At 48.3% G+C, this 8661-nt stretch overlaps 1 protein-coding gene across 1 annotated transcript in view; it reads left to right on the top strand.

Annotated features, from left to right (window-relative positions):
• The first annotated feature begins 8460 nt into the window (after positions 1 to 8460).
• HMGB3 (high mobility group box 3) overlaps positions 8461 to 8661 on the top strand; it is a 3246-nt gene continuing 3045 nt past the window's right edge. Inside the window, exon 1 of the mRNA XM_019540251.1 lies at positions 8461 to 8569. The gene's annotated coding sequence lies outside the window, so the exon portion shown is untranslated. The remainder of the gene's footprint in view (positions 8570 to 8661) is intronic.

The raw sequence follows: 8661 nt of genomic DNA, 5'->3' as shown, positions 1-8661 counted from the left end.
GGCCCCACTTGTGTATTTCTTGATCCATCCCATTGTCAGTGACTGACATGTATACATCTCTCATTCCTGTTCCTATACAAAGGCCTATGCTGAGAGTTATAAGATCAAGAAATGAAACACTGCAAACAATGTTATAGAAATGCTGGAGGATTGTAGCTTCTGGTAAGTGTGTGGCGTTGCTCTAGAGAAAAGAAAAGAAGTATAAAGGTAAACTCAGATCTCAGCTCTGTCTGCTTTCCCTAGAGCAGTGGTGCTCAAGCTATGACCCATAGGATGGATCTGGCCCAGGAAGCTGTGTCATCCAGCTCCTGAGACTCCCCGTAGATCCAGAAATTTGGTGGTGGGGAAGCAGTGGCAGCTTTAAATGCCACAGCTCCTAGAGGATAGAGCAGTGTTTCTCCACCAGGATGCCATGGCACCCTGGGTTACCTTGAGATCCTGTCAAGGATACCCAGGGATGCCACATGATATGAGTACTGTTAGATGTGCAAGCGTGATTCACAAGACAAACCCAGGGAGCACTTTTACATGTACTCCGGGGTGGGGGTTTAATTAGAGCTCCACTGTGTCTTGTGTATCAGCATCCCCACACTTAAAAATGGCAGCAGGGGTTCTCGAACTAAAGCTCATTTAACAAACTTTAGTTCAGCTGTCCCTGCTGCCATTTTTAAGCGCAGAGATACTGATACACAAGACGCAGAGAACTGCTGCAGCACGGTAATTGCCGTGCTCCAGCAGACTCGATTAATTGAGTCTGCTCCGATGCACTGGAGTTCTAGTGTGTTGGAGCAGCCTCCGTGCTCATGTAGAGGTGCCCAGAGGTTTCAGTAGGAATCCATAATGCAGGTTAGTGTGCCAGATCATACCTGTGAACCAAACCTGCATGCTGACCCTGTGTTAGATCCAGTTTGCAGACTGACCCTGTGCCACTTGTCTGGCCCATGGGGCTGGGTAGGTTGAGCAGCACTGCTCTAGAGTACCCATCATTCTCTAGACCTGGTTAAAGCTCACCCTGTGGTATATAGCTGGCAACTCCTATTCTCAGTCTTTTCCCATTCCTCTTCTTTCTCGTTACCCAACAGAAGCTTGGGTACCCAACCTACCGTCAGGTGTACTGTCATTATGTCAGTCAGGGTCTCCCACAGAAATTCACTGTAATTACCACACTCCAGCCAACCTCTGCATCTTGTGTAGCAGTGTCTCTGCACTTCAAAATGGTAGTGGTGTATCTAAAGCTTGCCGGATGAGCTTTAGATAAACCACCCTGCCACCATTTTGAAGCACTGGGGATGCTGATATGCAAGATTCTCTAGGTGCTTTAATTAGAGTGGCTCTTGGAGCCACTCTAATTATGTCACTCCTCCTGCCCCACTCCCAGAGCACGTGTATAGACACCCCAAGTCTCCAGGGCGCATGCCACAGCTTGCAGGACAAAGATTGGGGGGAAGGGTTGGGAATGTATTGTCTTCTCCGTTATGCAAATATGCATGTTCCTGCCCATGACTGCATAGGGCAAAAGTAGCAGCCCTTGGCAAAATAGCTTTTTCTCCACTGCAGGAAGGGGAGAGTGCAGAGGGCTTAGACAGAATTAGCAACTTTAAGTCAGGCACCGTTTAAGTGCCTGGTTTACCTTCATAGGAATATCTGAACATCTGGAGGCTAGTCCGGACCTCAAAGCTTTTCAAGAACATCTATTGCAGCTGCTGTTTATGTTCTCCATGAAGCAAAGGATGTCCACCCAGGCTGTAGCCCAAAGGGAGAAGTATCCCTTGAGCAGGCTTACAGAGAGAAGAAATAATCTGTAGACTACAGTGAACATGATACCAATGTATTTTCTTATAGTACTGGAAGACCTGAAACCTTAATACAGTATAGTGGCTAGTTCACAAGGACTATTATTAGGACTGAATGTGGTCTTGATTAAATGCTAATTAAAGTCCATGGAGAGCTTGATCTAGTTTTCTCTTACACATGTACTGGGACTTGATTGTATCCTAATATAAGTCTATGGAAAACTGCAAAAGTTATTTCTAGTCATGTTGCATCTTCCTATTTTTAAAGGGCTTACATATTTAGCCTGTCATAAAAAACAAATCGGGGTGGATTTTTTTTTAGTATATTTACTTTGTGTGACGCGGTGCATTTTCTCTCTCCTGTTGCTCACCCAGCAATCTGAGAGAAGTCTGCTGCTGTCAGTGAGCCTGATTCTTTTGACTTTAATGGGGATTTGCGCATTTACACCCACGGAGAATTCGGGCCAGAATATCTTGGCTCGTGTCCCACGGAGAGAAGACATGATGGAATGCTAGAAACAGAAGGTTTCCCGATAATTGGCAGTGGCACTTTGAACTGGGTAGCTGGACAGAAAGCACAATCATTGTGGAAGGACCGTGGGAGGGAAGAGGGTGAAGGAGGAAGGGAAAGGAGCAGGGCAGTGTCTGGGGGTGTGAAAGGGAGAAGACGAGAAGAAAAAAACAATGCGACTATGAAAAGAAGTGGCAGAGAAAAGCAGATGGTGAAACCCACCTGTAAAGATAAGTCTGAGCTCCTGTTTATTATCCTCTCTGCATTGATGCTGGCGGAAGGTTTTGAACTGCTGCCTAATCTGCCTGTTAATTAAGTATTTCAAAAAAAATGCATTCCTCTCTTTAAATATGTTTGACAATAATTACTTCTGTGAGTGCAAACGGGGGTAATCCTATTACTGAAGAGGTATTTGTATAATGGGGCATGGGTATATGGGGTCGTAGCCAACGCTACTAGAATAAGGAACTTGGGGTCATTTGTTCAGTTGGACTAATATTTAATCGTTGCAACATTAGGTTTCCCATAGAGTTAAATTAAGATCAGATTAACCTCTGGCTCCCTGGACTTGCAGGGTAAGGCAAGCTCTTTAAACACCATCGCTAATTTTATTTTCCATTTTCAGCAAGTATTTAAGATAACTCTTTTGTTTAATAGGTTAAAGAGGAAGCATTCTCACTGGCTGAGATCCCAGTGAGCTATTGTAAATATTTTAGTACAGTTACATGACTTGGAATTCAGCCTCTGAGCATGGACATTAGAAGAGGTATGCGTGTGTGTGAAATTTTCATGTATTGCAAGTGTGCAAGGTGTCCACATGGGTGCTTGAGATTCCCTGTTTTCAGTTAAAGAGAAGAAAGTTTGAAGTCTTTATAGCTGCCAAGAAAGCCTAATGTAAACACCCTTAAACAAGAGCAGTTTAGAGAAGGGCTAATTGACCCTGTTCATCTCAGTCCCAGGTTAACTCAGGAGCCCATTGATGAGACCATTGTTAGGCCAAAGCTGAGTGCTTTAGAGAGAGAGAGAAAAAAAACCCCTCGCTAACTGCATTTGAGGTCATGTGTTACTGAGATGAACAGGGTCAATTAACATTTTTCTTACTGCAGTCGTCAAAAGCCGTGCCAGCCACCCCTGCGTTACTTTGCGCTCTGAAGGAATGGAAAAGGTAGCGGTTAGGGGTGGGAGCTTCAAAAGCCTTCAGCTGTGATCTTCTACTGCTCCTGTTGAAATCCATGAAGATTTAACATTGACTTTGAGAGGGCTGGAGTGCTGCGAACCTACAAGCTTTTGAATTCCCCATCCTGAGGCATCAACCGTTTCATTCTCAGTTGTTTTAGATCTGAGCTACCTATACTTATTGGGGTAAGGAGTATTTCAGGGGGAAATCATTCCTGTGATGCTGCCCTTAATAAGAGCCTAGTGTCAGCATGTTTCTAGCTGTAAAACAGGCCCTTCAGTAGTGTAGTTAATTCATTTTGTTCAGGCCAGGCCTATGCTACAGAATGAGCTGATCAGCTGGGGCTGTGAAGAGGCATGAGCCCCAAAGACGTGGACTGTGTCTGCACCTACCTATATTTACTAACCTGTTTTTACAACTAGCAGCGGGCAGCATCTATCAATGCCAAGTCACGCAAAGTGCGAGTGCATGCTCACACACTTCTGATAGCCTGGTATGACCCTGCTGCCACGGGAATGCAAAGGGCACTCCGGGGAGACATGAGCTATGATGGGCATTGTGGCAGCTGGCAGAGTTGTCTTGCATACACCTTCAGCCACCTACAGTGCAGCACAGGGGCCGTACCCCAGTCAGCAGAATTGAAGCATCTCCAACAGAAGCACAAGCTGCTGTGCTCTGACTTCTCCAAGAGGTCAGAAGGAGGCTTTGTGAGACATCACTGTAGTCTTAGTCTCGGGCAGATGATCACGTCAAGGAGGCAATGATCAGACAGCTTTCAAGCCGCCAGAAAGATCAACAACCCTAATTTGGACATGAAGATGCATGAACTCCCAACAACTCCAAGGCCAGATCTAAGACAACAGCATCTCATCTGTCCAATGAGGAGTGAATCATTATCACTGTACTCTAGCCTGAAGCATGTACATGCTGCTCCTCACGATTACCCAGAGCCCACACAGATCTCCTTGGTTTTCTGATCTCTCTGCCAGGTGAAGAGAGAGTGGTAGGCACTTATGTGCCAATGGTGGAAAACAGACTGGCACAGACAGGATGAAACTTAAACAAGCCTGCAAAGCTTATGCTGAGGATGTATTACAGGCCAAGAGAACCTTCCTGTCAGCCTCCAGCAAAGCTGACTGCAACCTGCATCAGAACCAGGCACCAAGAATTGCAAAGAACTCACTGAAAAGATTTGATGCATTTGGGAGGTATTCTTAAATGGGATGAAATCAGTCAGCCTGAACCCAACCAAGTGCCCTGCTGCTTTCCTGCACTTTGGTGCATTTTTCCAAGTTCTGGATACTCAAAAGAGTCTCCCCTTGATCCCAGCAACTGCCTCTCTCACCTGGAAGCTGAGTCATGGATCACTGAATCAGTCATTGGAGTGTGGGTTTTCCTTTTTGCCTTTAAACATCTACGACACCGATCAACATTGAAAAATCCGCCCTGAATATACTGGTTCTAGCTAATGGGATGTTTCAAATGACCCCATTCTAGGTAAGATCAGGGAACAGCTAGACTAAGGCTGCCTACAAGCTCATCTCACTGAAGATACAGTTCTATAAACCCAGAACGACCTGGATTCAAGGCAAGATATGGAACTACTTTAGTGGCGCTGACAAGCTTCTCCTGTCAAGGGATAAAGTGTGGGCCTTCATTTTCATCCCCTTGGCCCTCTCTGCATCATTTCATGCTGTTGACCATGAGAGAGTTTTTTCCCCTGAGAGAACTGGCAGGGGCCCATTGTAATGTGCTGAAATGCTCTGAGTCCTTCCCAGAGGGATGCATCCAATGGCTGGTGATAGCAACCTGCATCTCCAGCACTAGGGTACTCACCCCTAGTATCCCTCAGGATCAATTCTCTCTCCGGGCCAGTACAGAACCTACATGCAGCCATAAGCTAAACTGGGTTTGACACGCATGTGCCAGCAACTCTGCCAGTCCTTTTGTCACACACAATCCACCACCACCACGCAGGCAGCTTAATACCCAGATCTGATCTTCTTGTGGGTAAAGAACTGCTGCCTGAGGCTGAGCCAAGCTAGATGGAGGTGATACTAGTGAGCAGTGGAAGGCATTTTGAAGAGTTTCCAGCCAAGATACAGTTGCCTGTTGGTTGAAGGTGCAATTGGTTAGATGTGTACAGGGTAGGAGTATTCTTGGATTCCTTAATGATGCTAAGTGCTCTTGTGGCTTTATTTGTGGATGCTGCCTTCTGCTATCTCCAGTGGCATGGGAGACTCCATGCTATCTTGGTAGACAGTGACCAAGCCTCAGTTATTCACACCTTTGTCACTTTTCAGCTGGCCTACGGTTGTGTGGTGCATGTGAATGTGAAGACTCAGTGCTTAGAAAACTTCAGTTAATATAGAAACTGCAGTACATCTTCTCACCATCACAGCCTACCACAACCACATCGAACCTATCCTGTTCTCCATAGTGGTTTGCCATAGACTTTCAGATCAAACTCCAGCTCTCAGTCCTTCTCAAGATGCTCCATGCCTGCACACTTAACATCAAAGCTCACTTGGCACCAGTATCTCTGAGATGAAAGCTGTGTGCAACAGTTAGTTGATAACTGATTTTCTCTGACACAGTGGAAGTCTCTGCAAGAGGCAGGACTTTCTCAAGGGCTGGCCCAAGTCTGTGGAATGAATTGCCTCAGGAATTCAGTACCATTGCAAGGCTCACCATCTTTCACCTCAAGGGCAAGGTGTAACATAAATGCTTAGTCAATACCAAAATTAGATGCTCAACGGTGCACATTTCTCCCACTGGCGAGAACAAACAATACATGATGTCGTTGCAGTGCTTTGCTCAGGTATTACGGCCATATATATATGTAGAGTAGTGGCTGTGTGTGTCTATATGAGCTATTGTAGAACAGGATGCAATGGAATAGAAGTTGAGGCCGCAGGGTTAAGGTAGGGACTTCCTCTGCCTGGGGATGGGCTTTCTCAACCCAATTCTCTTCTTAACTGCCTCCCTTATTTACTCTGGAATAAATCTCCTTTCAAAATCTTGCTCCCGGTTTGTAGGATGAAGCTCTCAGCCATCTCACACCTGGCAAAACTTTCCCTGGTTCCTTCGGACATTCACCTTCTCCCTTTAGAGAGCTGACATGGAATGGACTTGACGGAGACTATCAGTGCTGCCTGCCCCTTGTCCAGATCTACAGGTCACGTTAGTCATAAATACATCTTCCTCCAGCAAGTCTCATCTTGTTGTCTCTCTCTTGCTCCTGTACTGGCCTTTAGCTGAGACACCAGCTCAGAAAAGAAAGTGCAGCCTGACAAGAACAGAGCGCAAATCACATAGCACCTTGTCTGTAGAGAAGCTTTAATTATTCAAATGGTTTGAAATCCTTGCAAACATCGTTAAAAATAGGTGAATGTTTACTGTGTTGTCAGCTACAAAGGGATTCTCCGGGGGGGTCTGAAGGAGGGAATGCTGCTTGCTTTTATTTTGTGCTGATTCCACAAAATACGGTCTCTAGAGAAGTCTCACAAATACCTCTGAATGGAGCCTCTTGCTCCGGTTTCAGAACCTATAAATAAGGGCAAGGGCCAAGTGGGGCTAAGAACACCTGCTTTCTCCTGTGCCCTGGGCTGGCATGGCGAAAGGTTTCTATTAACATGCAACTGGCAGTGTTTTGTAAGGATGGTAGGGGGATGTGGACGAGATGGGCTGTGGTGTGATGGCCAAACCCCGACTGAAACTCTGCAGTTCTGTGCAGAGTCTACTAAAATTCACCAACCGCTTTCTGTTGTCCTTGCTGCATGAAACTTCAGCTATCTTTGAAACTAAGTACTGGCGAAGCAGTAGGGAAGCAAAGGTTTTCTGATGAGCTCCATTCTTGCCCCATTGCTGATTTACTTTTTGGTCATTTAAAATGAAAGCCATGCTGAAAGCGTAGTTTGTAGCTTCAAGAGTCGTTGCAGAATAGCCAGCGAAGCCTAGTGCCCGTGTGGGCAGGGCAGAGGCTGCTATCAGTTATCTGTGCTATAAAGAACATAACTGTTTCTTACAACTCTCTTACATGAAGAGGAGCAATTACACCCAGCCCAGAGTACAGGAGGGTATCTGACTCTTCCCGCTGGCCTTAAAACAACAGATCCAGTCTCCGAGCTAACTAGGAACTTGCGGTCTGTCGCCAATGCCAGTTTAACCATGTGGTAGATGCCCTGTAAGAGTGCACGCTCTCTCTCTCTCTCTCTTCCAGTTGAGCCAAAAGGGACCCTTGACAGCACGGTGCCAAGCTGATGTCAGCTGGGAGTTGCTGTTCGCATATTCCCCCAAACACAGCCCGGGCCCACGTGAAACGTCAAACCCCGCAGCATTTAGGCCGAGCCAAGTGTGGACGCAGGTCAGCGAGGGGCGGCAGTGCTGGTTTGCTTTGCTGTCTGCAGGTGGGTAGAATCGCATCCGCTGGCGAAATCCTTCCCTCGCTCTCTGGCGTGGCCCCGCCGCCAGCCTGGATCTCAGCGGGGCCCTGCCAGGCCGGAGCAGCTCGCTCTGCCCCACGGCTCGGGCCCAGGGGGCTTTGGGGCAGAAGGGCCGCATGACGCGCTGTCACAGGCCACTTGTTTGCCCTCCAGTGCTGCGTCTATTCGCTCTTCTCCCTCCCTCCGCTGGCTTGTCCCTCTCCCCTCCAGCTTATCTCGCTGCTCCCCTGCTCCTGGGGCTCCTTCATTTCTAGACTCATTGCCAGGGTCTGGATCTCGGGAGGTGCCATCCGCTCCAACCCCAAATCGGGACCGCTCCCCCTTTCTCTCCGCTTGCCCCCTCACACCCCTCCCCCGCCACTTGCCCCTCACACACCCCAAACCTGGACCATCCCCCTCCTGGCGCGGGGTCGTTCTTTTTGAATGAATGACTCCCGCGGCGGCGGCCAATGAGGGGCGGGCGGCGCTGCATATTCATGAGGCGCGCGGCCAATGGCGGGGCAAGGAGGCTGTTTTAAACGGCGGAGCCCCGCAGCCAATCAGGCCGCTCTCGTGGGCAGCCAACGCGAGGCTGAGCCGAGCGAGCGAGCGCGGACCGCGTCGTGCCCTGCGCTCAGCCTCCGCCGGCCGCCGAACAATACAGGTAGGCTCCGCGCTGCTCCGCGGGGCGCGCAGGGCCCAGCCGCCGCGGGGGCCCCGCCTATCCGCCGAGGGGGGGGAGGCGACCCCTTTCCT

This window comes from Crocodylus porosus, unplaced genomic scaffold, assembly GCF_001723895.1.
Source record: "Crocodylus porosus isolate Cpor-Errol unplaced genomic scaffold, CroPor_comp1, whole genome shotgun sequence".
In the NCBI taxonomy this organism is placed as follows: domain Eukaryota; kingdom Metazoa; phylum Chordata; order Crocodylia; family Crocodylidae; genus Crocodylus; species Crocodylus porosus.
Note: the sequence above shows the minus strand (reverse complement) of the source record. Positions and strands in the feature narration are given on the sequence as shown.